The sequence below is a fragment of the Agelaius phoeniceus genome, chromosome 1 (assembly GCF_051311805.1).
Source record: "Agelaius phoeniceus isolate bAgePho1 chromosome 1, bAgePho1.hap1, whole genome shotgun sequence".
Taxonomy (NCBI): domain Eukaryota; kingdom Metazoa; phylum Chordata; class Aves; order Passeriformes; family Icteridae; genus Agelaius; species Agelaius phoeniceus.
In genome coordinates this window covers 63,445,574-63,457,843 of record NC_135265.1, presented here as the reverse complement: position 1 = coordinate 63,457,843, position 12,270 = coordinate 63,445,574, and positions in this window count along the sequence as shown.

Genomic DNA, 12,270 nt, shown 5'->3' with positions numbered 1-12,270 from the left:
GTGTCTTTTGACACCATACCAAAGATGTATGTGCAGTGTGGCATGGCTTCATGGTGCTCCTTGCTGGTAACAAGTGATGTTACAGGGGAAAAAAAAATCTACAATATGGGGGCATCAGCACAGCTATGACATTTTCTGAGAATTATTTTAGTAATAAGCACCTGGGATTCTCCTCCAAGAACAGTTTGCTTCTGGCTCCCTTCCTCTTTTCCACACTCTTTTCAGGTTTACAGGATATTACAATAATGTTTAGGAAACACAGGTAAAGAGAAAGCCTTGTGTTTCAAGCACTGTCCAGCCTCAGAACTAAAACTGCCCCAGGAAGTTTATCCACACCAATCTTCCCATCATTTTCAGAAAAAAACAGAAAAATCCTTCTCTACAGACCAGGCAGACACAGCCCTCTTCCCTTAAACTCCCTGTGCTTCAGTCTCAACTCCTTCCCTTGTTCTCTCTGTTCATTCTGACCAAGCAGTTCTGCATTTGGAGCTGGCATCTCCTGGGCATTTTTGGACACAGGAGCCAGACTGAAAGACAGCCACCCATGGGCAAACTGCTATCCAGTTAATGAATATCAGCATAGCTCTGCCCTCAGATTTCCCATGCACAAAGAAAGCCCTTTGTGACAGTATTCCTGATTGACTTCAGCTGATGGAAAAGTCCCCTAGTGCCAAAAGAGACTGTCTCCCCAGATTTCCCAGGGAACCACATTTGCCTTCAAAAACACAAATCTTATTAAGGATTTTAAATACTGGAAAGTGAAAGAGTTCTCATGATATTTAATGGGGGAGTCAAACAGAATAGTAGTCCCAAGGTGTACAGGTCTCAGAAAATGGACTAGAACAAGGCCTTCAAAGCTGCAACAGAGCAGAAATTCCCAGAAGGCTCTTCTGCTGGTAAAAGATTTCTGCACACTTAGAATTAATGTAAAACTTAATTAGAATCTCTGTGGAAAAAAAAAATCCATTTGGAGGTAATTATAAAAAGGAGGCAGTTATAACAATTATTTATCATCTCTATTTTTGGAAGAGAAATCAAGGACCTCATTTTTGGAGGCATTCAACAGAAGTAACGAGCAGTCAGGTCCTGCTGGCCAGCACAGACAGATTCTGAAGGGTTTCCACCTGCTCCCATCACCTCCACTCAGCCAGCATTATTGATGTATAACCAGCTGAGTTATTCCACAACACAACTGTTATTTCAGGATCTCGACCTATTGCCTCACTTGTGGGCCACTCTTCCTCACCACCATCCCTGTGTCACCAGGAAATCTGACTTCTCCCCATACAGCATGAGGCAATATGTTGCCTTGTGGCCACAGGTCATCACTACTAGCCTGCAGACAGATGTCCTGGTGCTGTGCAAATTTCAGCTGATGCGTCATGTAGCACAGGAGGCTGGCTATCGGTGCGCCAAAATCCTGCTTCATGTGCGTTGGGAAATAGCCTATAGACAATGCTCTTGGGAGCCATCTACTGGCATTGAGGAATTAACCATTTGCATGTCCACAGAGACATTAAAGAGCCACTTTTATCTCTACAACCTCAGTGTGCCTCCTAAACTCCTGCATTCATCACTTGAATCTTTTGTGGGATCACCTGTAAGCTGGTTATTTAACCACAGCTAAGCATTATGGACCTATTTATTAGTTATTCCTAGCAGCTCATGCTCAGTGTGCTACCTAAATGTTACCATCTTTCCTAACATGCTTGGACCCCAAAACATGGAAAGCATTGTACAAACCATGTTATTTTGATGCTAAATGCAAAGTCCTACTAGGCAAACTTGGGAAAAGTAGGAGAAAATTCCAGGCCACACAGGAAACTCAAATACCATCACTTGAAGACTCAATTCCATGACTGGAAACATGGTAAAGAAGGCAAATAAATTTCCAGGATCTAGGTGGAAAGAGGGTAGAGGGTAGCTTCAAGCTGCAGTGGAACATCACCACTGGGACAAGAACATGAGAAGCATGTGGACTTGTCCTTGAGTCTGGAAGAGCTGGTCTTCCCCTACCACAGCCTAACAGTGTGAACACAGACCCTTGGGCTACTGCAGCTACATTGCAGGTGTCAAATTGGGAGAGAGCAGATGCTGATTATGCTACATCTCATGCTTGGATGGTTTAAATTGCTTCCCTACTAAGTGCAGGTCCAAAGGCAAGGAAAGACTCCCAGCAGTATTGTTGTAAGGGCTGAGGGTAATTAGAGGGGGAAAAGGTACATGTTCAGAAAAAGTGGTTACCTTTCCAGGAGAGAAGAATTTTCTGGCACAGGGATGCGCTCACAACACACATCAGTTCCCAAGCCTGAGGGCATGACCCAGCTACATTTATGTTGTACAGAGGAAAGACCTGCCATCAACCATTGTTCACCCAAAATGCAGGGAAGAGTGTGGCCAGCACGTGCAGGTCCCCTGCCCTCAATGCCCAGGATTTCAGGTGGAGGCAGAACATGTGCTTCACATGGCAGCCCTGGCACCTACCAGCTGATGCACTGTGTGGTTAACCAGCAGATTAAGAAAAAAGTCTGGGGCAGTCTCCCAGGACAAAGAGTACAGCCAGACCAAAACTGATTCAGTTTCTTCCAGGAAGGTTTCAAAACTAGTGCCTGGGGACTAACAACAAAGTACCAGGAAACCAGCAAAGAGGAAGTGATTCATGTTTATCCTACTAGATTTTGCATGGCAGAAGGTTTCCAGGGCATTCCAAGAGCCTAGCAGACACAACACAGGTGGGTACCAAAGTAGAAAAAGAGATAACCCCATAGTTATCCTGTGGGGATATTGTGTTGTAAATTCACCAACCAAAGAACAAAGGTGAAAGCCCATGAAGTAATGTCATTGCAACACACATGTGCAATATTTATTAACCAAAAAGACATTAAGTTTGTTTATATATACATAGATTAAAAGGATCTCACTTATCACACCAAAGGAGAAGGAGAAGATGGCAACTTAAATATGTATATCCAATTCCCATTGTGTTTTGTACTTGGGCTTAGATTTAAAGCTATGTTATTTCAAAATTAAAAGCCCTGCTCATATATCACCTCTACATCAATGCTCAGTTTTTTGTCAGTCATCATTAAAGCACCAATACTGCATTAAGACCTAAAATGCTGCCAATTTTCTGTGTCCTTTGTCAAGGTCCAGTAAATTTCTTGGTGTGAAGTGGTGCTGTTTCCCAGTCCAATAGTAGTAATGCTCCACGTATTTGGGTTTTTCCCCCCTCCTCTCTCTTCATGTCATTTTCTGTGCCAACTTGTTTTAGTGAGGCTGTCTGGCATACTTTCCATTCCTTTTAATGTTTTAAAAGAAAACATTTTTCATCAAATGGAAGCACTTTGAACATAAACTATTATGAAGAAGAGAAAAATATTTTTTTCTCCTTTTGAATGTCAGTTTTGTAGGGCACTAAACTAATTTTTTGAGGTGCTTAATATTGCTAAATTTAGAAAGTCAAGTAATAGTAGTCCTACATGGGCCAAAGGATGATCTAAGGATGAGGAAAGCAATATATCTTTTTAATAATTGAAAGAGTTGGGAATGTTCCCACAGTGAGAACAGACTTAGCAAATTTCTCTGCAAGCAGGACACTTAGATGCATGGAATATTTCAGCTACAGTAGTAATCCTGCAATGTTCTGTGCTGGAAATGGATGTCAGCCTTAAGGGAATTATATTAGACATACAGTCAGACAAGGCAGGCACCCCAGGGAATAGCTCCTTGCATAAATACAAACACACCACCTGCATGCATATCATTGCTTCCATGATGCCACACCTACCCTTTCTCTTCTCTCCACCTGCCTTTTAGAAAAGCAGAATTTGATGCCATGCTATTTTGAAATATCCACAGCTTTCCTTTCTGTGCAAATGTCATCCCACATGCAAGTAAACATGAAGCCGTCAGGACAACCATTTCCAAAACAATCCACAGTGGCACAACCAGACTGTTGATGCCCAGGTCTGCATTCAGGACTGTGTTGTCTAGCCCTGTGACACTGGAACTCCACATCAGATATTCTCAAAGAATATAAAATATTTTAGGTTCTCAAGAGACAGGGCATTTTTGTCTGACAGGTGATTTGATGTCAAAGCCTGATTTACTGCTTCTCACCACAGTCCATAGAGAACTCCCCCAAGTGTGATCACCCATCTTGGATGACTCAGGTTCAACGCTGTAAGCCCCTCCCCTACCCAGCAGCAAGTGGTTCACCCACAGAGCTCTGAACAGACCAGCTCAGGACTTAAGACGGAAAATTCTCTTTGCAGGGCCCAGCTGTTTTGGTACAACAACCACAGCTTTTAAAAAGCCACAAAGGCAACCTGAGCAGCTTTTTGGAGAGTCCACTCGAAGCTGTTAGTCTCCATCCTGGAGACATGTGCAAGGCCAGCTGAGTTCCTGAGGGAGAGAAACACCATGGCCAAGTCCAGACTGGAGCTCGTTCTGGGTTTTTTTCCATTCACAGCAGAATGGCAACATACTTGAAAAAGCAGCTCGAAGCAGACGTTGTTCAGGGATTCAGGGAGCACCACACACACATACCTCGTTTTGGGTCCTCTCCCAACACAAACTCTTATATTACGAAATCGAACCACAATTACTCTTTTATAAAATACTGCAGTGTCAAGATCGTGCTGAGTCCCCAGTCTGAAATTTTAAAAAAAGAACATTTACAACTAGCCTTGCTCATTTGGAGCTCAACCACAGAGACCTGATTTACAGAAACCAAGGAGTTGTTACAGCTAGAATAATTCCAGACTGATGAAGGACCTCAGCTGCAAATTACTACTGTTTTGTCCACTCTCTTAAAAACTGCTAGTTTCCCAAAATGTAGCTCTTGTAGAGACAGCTTGGGTTGGGGAAACAGCATTTCTTGTTCTTATATATATTCTTAGTGTGATTTAATATGCATAAACAAACCGAGCTTAGTTTTCAAAACATATCCCAACAAGTTACCTTTTTTTTTCCCTGGTAACATTGGACAGTGAACACCAGAAATTTAACAACAGCTCATTGACTGTATGCTTACTACTTTTTTACTATTTTTTTGTTTAAGTTACAACACATTTGTTGTATATATTACTACAAAAACAATTAGTACAATAGCTGAAGGTGGAGCCTGGACACTTGCAGCCTGTTGTTGGCTGTGTGCAGATATGCTTGTCTTACCTTGGGTGAGGTAACCTGTTGCCCTCAGCTGAGCTACTTCTATAATAGATGCACTAGGTACCTGTTTCAGAGGATGCTGTGAACAAGGTCTCCAACTGCTTTGAGATCCTGCAAAGGATGGCGACATTCCAAGTATAAAGTATTTAATAACTGGGAACAAGAAACAGAAGGGCGAACCAGTTGCAAGGGTTGCACAGATATTTATTTTTTTGAGAGAGGACAAGCAGGAAATACAAAAAGAGAGCTTGGGCTTACCAAGCTCAATGCTGCTTGGTGATCTGTACCTCTGAACATCTAAGCCAGCAGTTTCAGTTCCAGGATGAACAGCAGTTTGCCTGCAAACTGCAATGAGGTACAGCTGTTCATCAGGCTGAGAAATCCAAAGGAGGATTCTCGCCAGGGATCTTGGGGTTTTATGAGGCACTGAGTGGTGACAGCATCTCTGGGCACTGGGAACACATGGAAACCTGCAGGCACATGACTGCACTGAATAAAAGAAAGATGGTTTCACTTCTGAACTCCTCAAGCCTCCAGAAAAAAGGCCCTGCAAATGTTCCAGCAAGATATCCCGGACCAAACACATTCATTTCACTGGAACAGACAGTAAAATTTTAAGTTACTTTCACAGAATGTACCTAATTATGTCATCACAAACTATAAAGGCTGTAAGAACACATGCTGGAGCCAATATCTTGACATCATGCACACATGCTTAATGTCTTACTAAATCTTACAAGAGCGAGAATAACATCTTTGTTTAACAACAAAGAAGCAATGCTGGGTTTACTTGTCTTAATCACCTTATGTATAAGATTATTTTTTCTAGAAATCCCTGCTCATACGAATGAATGTTTGCTGCAATGTCACTACAACAGTGCTGTTTTCCACTTGCTGTTTAATTTTCCTTCTTCTGAAGGAAGATTCTCAATGTGCTTCACAGACACTAGATCAGGTATAATTTCTGCTTCCTTTTTTTCTACTTATTCATGTAAAAATAGGACTATGATTAAATGAAACAGTGTAATATACCCAAAATAACTACAGCAGTAACAACTAGCTAATACTTTCAGCTGCTTCTGTGAAGAGTTAACCTAGCAAAGCCAGTAAGCAGGAACAATCTGAATGTTAGGAAATGTTTGTGGAAATCAAATTTGAGACTTGAAGTTTTAAGTATCTGCACCCAAATCCTGATTCAATGCAATCAAAGTAACCAACACAAATTTTTTATCCCATGTAGTCATAACAAACTGCTTGAGAACAATCTACAGATCAAGACAGTTTCAGTGTTGAAAAAATCATGAAAACCCTACACTGTTCAGAAATCATTTAAACACAGGAAAATTAGGCTTAAAAGCATCAAATGTACTATATTTTAAAGTACCTTTGAAGAAAACACACATGTTAATAAAAAATTCTATAAAATACTTGAAAGATATAAGCATAAGAAACATAGTCAATATAAACAATGTTCCAATATGCACATTCACCTCCTATATTACCATCTCTATGTCTTACCAGACCTCTAATTCATTGGAAGCAGTCATCCATTTCCATCTTTTTACAAATATGACTTTTAGACAAACTTCAGATATTCAGTTATTAGTTAAATTATAATATCTGCTGCGTATATGGTTGAAACAGCAAAAACCAAAAATTATCATGGTATTAGTATTTAAATCCATCATTTCTGCAAAGCTCCTCATATGTATCAGCTTCGTGACTAATGGATGGGTGGTACAAATAGGAGGGACCAGAGGTAAATCCCCCACTTAGATATGTTCCTTGGGAACTAAAAAGTAATAAATAAGGTATTGATGTGAAGAAATACTTGGAGAGCAGTGTTTCAGGGCCACATCTGGACAATGACCGAGAAATGAAGAAGAATAATTGAAGAGGAGTATTTATGGCAAACACAGGCAAGAGCCAAAACACAAGGTATCCCTCAGAGTATAGGGCCCCAAAAGAAAGAACAAATTTAATTTTCAGCCTCCAACTTGTCCTGGCCCACCAAGCTATCACTTAAGACATGCTATAAAGTGGTGTGTCTCTGTTGCAGACTTCTGTAAGGCAGATAAAGCAAAAAAATAAAGCCTGTGTCTGAGGCACAGACCTGCACAAGGAGACATGCCCCAAGGGCTGCAGCAACACCAAAATTCTCTCTTCTTGAATCCCCAGCTGTCCAGCCTCCAGGCACTCACCTCTACAACCTTTAGGCACACCAACAAATGGAAGGTGACAGCTACACTCCTTTTCATTCCCTTCCTCTAGCACTGGGAGCATGGGCAAGAGAGGAGCCAAAGCAGCAGTCACTGTGGATGAACACTGCCATTCTCTTGGATCTCAAATGGCAAGTTTACCCTGTCTGTGGCTATGTGCTTCCTCTCTGCTTCCTAACATGCTCAATTTGCCCCCACTCTTCACTGCCTGTCTTGCCTGGCAGTCAGGTATCAGGTTTTTATCCTTTTTTGCCCCTACTTAGTTGACACAGTGTTCTGACCTCAGCCCAGCCAACAACTCTGCCTTGGCCAAGAAGTTCAGAAGATAAGTTCTCACAGCAATTATTTTGTCAGCTTTCTTAACCACCTCAAGCAGTGAGTTCTGATGACTTTCTGGCTAAACACATCCTTCCTCCTCTTCATTTTTCACTCTCTAGATTAGAGATCACAGTAACATAGGGATGTTGGAAAGCACATTATGCCCCTAGCAGGTTCTCAGGGAAACATGACAGCAGCAAGTTCCCAGTTTCCCTAATTATACTCCCATGAATTTGCATATTAATGGAAGAAGAATCAATTACAAGTTTCTATTTATCTTCATAAAGGACAGATCATGAAAAGGAGGGTTTTGGAAACCTTAAACAAAAAAGTCTATTTTGAACTGGCTTAACATAACAGAAAATTTAATATATCACAAACTAAAGAAATACACATGCATTGTTTTTATTTCAAGTAACTAAATATTAGTCTGGTTATAATTACTACTTCCAATCTTTCAAAGACTTAATTCAGTTTTTATGTGTCTTAGTCCCAACATAATTTAACTAAGATATTTTTAATTGGAACACACCACCACAACTATGGGTCCAGCTCCAGAGTTCCTGTTCTATCACTGATGGTATCCCACACAGGTATGTGAGGGAGTCTCACTTAGCAAGAGTGGTCAAATACATCGTAGTTGTGCATATATTTTCAGAATTTCAGCAGAGAAAAGAAAACAACTGATACCAGTTCTTACACCTTGAAATAAAATACCAGTTACAGTGTTCTGTCTGAAGCACAGTGATATCCAGAGAACTCCAATGCTGTAACACAAGGCTCATGAAAATTGGCTGGCAATTTTAGCATCATAAACTACCAGAGAACCTACCTGCTTATGTATTCAATCAAGCAGGAACTTTTTTTACTTATTATATAATCTGAGTTGTGGTTATAAATGCATAAAATTACCCATTGTACTTTATATCATTTTCTATCATAAAAGAGAGGTTGGCCTTTTGGCAACACTGCACAGGAAAGAGCAGTAAAGAGATCCTTGTGGATAAATGAGTTCTGAAACTGGAATAGTGACAGCCAGGTCTCATTGAGACACACCTGCACTAGACAGGCCAATTCATGCAAGAGAAAGGCCTAAGGAGCTGCTGCTCTCACTTTTAGCTGACTGCATCACCTCACCAGAGGTGTGCTCCGGGACATCATGTCACATCAGCATGACCTGGATCCAGCAAATGAAGGCCTTGGCAGAGTTCTCATAGACACTTCTGGATGAGAGGATGAAAAAGGTTTTCAGAAAGCTACAGCCTGTGAAATCTGAAATGAATGTGAAAGTGGGGATGGACAATAGCAAAAGTGACAAAAGATGACTCATGCATTAGAGTCAAACTGTCCAATTAGGAAACTATTTGTACCCTTTTATTGGCTAACATCCCTCCACAAGCAACACAGAAAACTAGATAATGTGCACAAAATGTGCTCCAGCTAGAATCCTACTAGCCTTGTTCACATATGAAAAAGAAATCAACTCTTGATTTCCTACTTCAGAAGTAGTTCAACTGGACTGAAGAAACTGCCCACTTGGGAGTAATCTTTCAGCGACTAATTCCAGCATCATTTTGCAAGTGGGACACTCCCCTTACTTCCAGTAATGGTGTTAGCTGGGAGGCCTGGATCCATTAATGCATGTGCACAAAAGAAAAATGTTTCCATTATTTGCCATTTTTACTAGAAGAAGCATCTTCGAGAAAAAAAAGGCTGAAATCAAGGCAAAATAGCTTTTCATGTGAGGAACAGAACAAAGTCATTAGCTATCCCAGAGGGTACATTTGTGTGCTGTCCCACAGGGTTTAAAATTCCTGACCTGTAAAAGAAGGGAAGTCTGGATTCCCTTCTCATTCCTGTCATCTTTATCTGCTCTGTCTGCATAAGTAGGTATGCTTAAAAAGAGTCACTTTAAAGGAAATACGCTTAGATCTCAATGGATGTCCCTTTTGGCACTGAAGATATATTTTAATGTATAGTAGTACACACTGTGGTAAAATAAAGAAAGAAAAAAATAAAAACCTTGCTCAAGTTCCCCAAGCCTTTTTTGTGAGCCAGAATAGATTAAGGAATTACAATAAAGAGAAGGTTTTGCTTTGAAGTATTTTATCTGAGTGTCGCTTAACTATGTCGTGGACAGCTAGCCAGACATCTCAGAGGACAAAAGGAAAAGAAAGGAACATGACATCTGCAGTTGTGGTGTAGCAGAACAATCTGCAGCCTAACTCATCTTCCTGATCTTACAGGCAGGTAGAACTCTTGCATATGCATTTAAACACTGCAGCAATCTTACTTACTCTTTCATAAGGACAGAAGAGGAAGAAAAAATATGAAAAGAAAAAAAAAGTATGATTTCTATCTTGACAGAAGAAGCTTTGTCCAAAGCCTGCTTCTTAGCAGGAGTCTTAGCATTTCACTTGCTGAGCACTTTCCAACCCCAAAGCATCCTCCATTAAATGGAGAAATGCAGCAACTTATAGGCAGAATAAAGTTGTAACCTGCACGATAATGCCTCTGTAATTCATGCTGCTTAAATCATTAGTTATGTAGGATCTGGCAAGTCAAGTAGGATCTGGCAAGTCAACAACCCTTGCTCAAATTACAGAATCTCACTAGTTCTGCCTTATATGAATATTTTTCTACCTAGTTTGAGGACATTTGGCCCATGTTCACAGTTCAGATGCTAGAGAACAACCTCCCAAGGAACTAAATATTTAGCTGATTAAAAGCACAAAATTTGTCTGGTAAGCCTATGTGTTGGTGATATTTTTAGTACTTCCACAATGAACCCTAGCTCAGAAGATCATCAGAAACAAACAAGACATTAAGAAAAAAGTCTTGGAGCTCATGTGCATGTATGAAATCCTGAAGAACTTGGTTTTTTCCTTTTAAGGGCAGCAGGTCATTACAGGCACAGCCCTGCTAGCAGCTCCGCTTTGACACTACTCAGAACTTAGTGCTGGTCTCCAGCATTTTCTTTCCCTGTGCGTGTTCAGTTTCCCACCTATAAACTGGAAAATGGAAGATGGAAATTTTTCAGTTGGACCAAAAATATAAGAACCAGGCACCACTGACTAAAGCCCATTTGCTCTCAAAATCCATGCATTCTCTTGTTAAGCTCTTTAGGTCACAGCTACTGACCTTTATTTTACGTACTGCAAGGCTATTCCAAGCAAAGCAACATTTCTGTATGATGCTCTTTTACTAACAGGGCTGGACAGAAAAATGCCTGAGGTAACAACACTAGATGTTATTCAGGCATGGAGAACAAGTGCCTTTCCAGGGTTTCCCTCAAGAATTAGCCTCTGGAGCACACATGCACCTGGCTTTGCCAGGGAGGCGTGGTACTGTGGGTGTTTTTCATGCCTGAAAAATGAGTCATAGCTTCAGCCCACAAAAGCAAACATAATGAAAGGTGAGATTCTTTTTCCTTGCCACCCTTTGACATGTTTCTGTGAAGATGCCCAGTTATTGGAACAAGTACAGCCAGGGAACATCTGTTGTTGCTGTCCAACTATCGAGAGGAGCTCATGCCAACATATACTTTACTTACAGGCACTTCTTAGTAATGCTGGATAATGCTTTGTAAATAAATAAATGTACCAAAACCACTTAGTCTTCATGGTGAATAAGACTAGAGGAAGCCACTGGAGACAAACACCAGCACATGGAATCTTACTTGTCACATGTCTATTCTAACATCCTGCCTCTGGCCTGAGCCACGTACTCAGTGTCTTAGAAAAAGAAACAAGAAAATCTGTTAGAGGTAAGGTTTCAGATATGCCACTCCTTGGAAGGTTTTTTGCTGTGTTTGTTTGTTTTGTTTTGGTTTTTTTGTTTGTTTTTGGGTTTTTTTGTGGTAATCACTAGATATTAAACTCTAAAGCTTGAGGTAGTATTTACACCTGGAAAGTTTGTTAGCATTAACAGCTATAATTCTGGATATTCTGGTTATTGATACAAAAACTGTTCAATCCCTTGCTTAATCCTGCTAAATCCTCTGGCCCCAGCAATGCCTTATGGCAACCATTTCCACAGTGAAATCACATCCATGGTCAGGGACTTCAGAGGTTGCAGGCTTGCTGCCATGGAGCTGGTTAACACAGCAGCTCTGTGGGCCTGAGGAGGCTCAGCACTAGCTGGGACTCTGCCTACAGGACACAAAGAAATACCAAGAGCAATGCCATTCCATCAGCCCTGCTGGGAAGCAAGGTGTAAATACCAAGGCAGAGGTTGGCTTCTGGCCCCCAAATTAACTCAGAATAATTTTGCTGTCTGCATCGGATGTCTATATCAGTATAGTCCTGTCCCCATTCCTGGCACATAGAGCAGAATCCAAAGCTCTATGACATCTCTCAACACTCATGGATGATCCAGGACTTCGGGGTTCCAAAATCCTCTTTAGTTAGGATGGTTGGCAAGCAACCTACTTGAGAAACAGAGCTACTGCTGAAGCAGTAAGCTTACAGCTTGGGGTTTAAGACTTTATTTCAAAGTCAAACCAAAATAGACCAAGAGAAAGGTACTTAATTTTTGACTTGCCATAGAAAATTTAATCTTT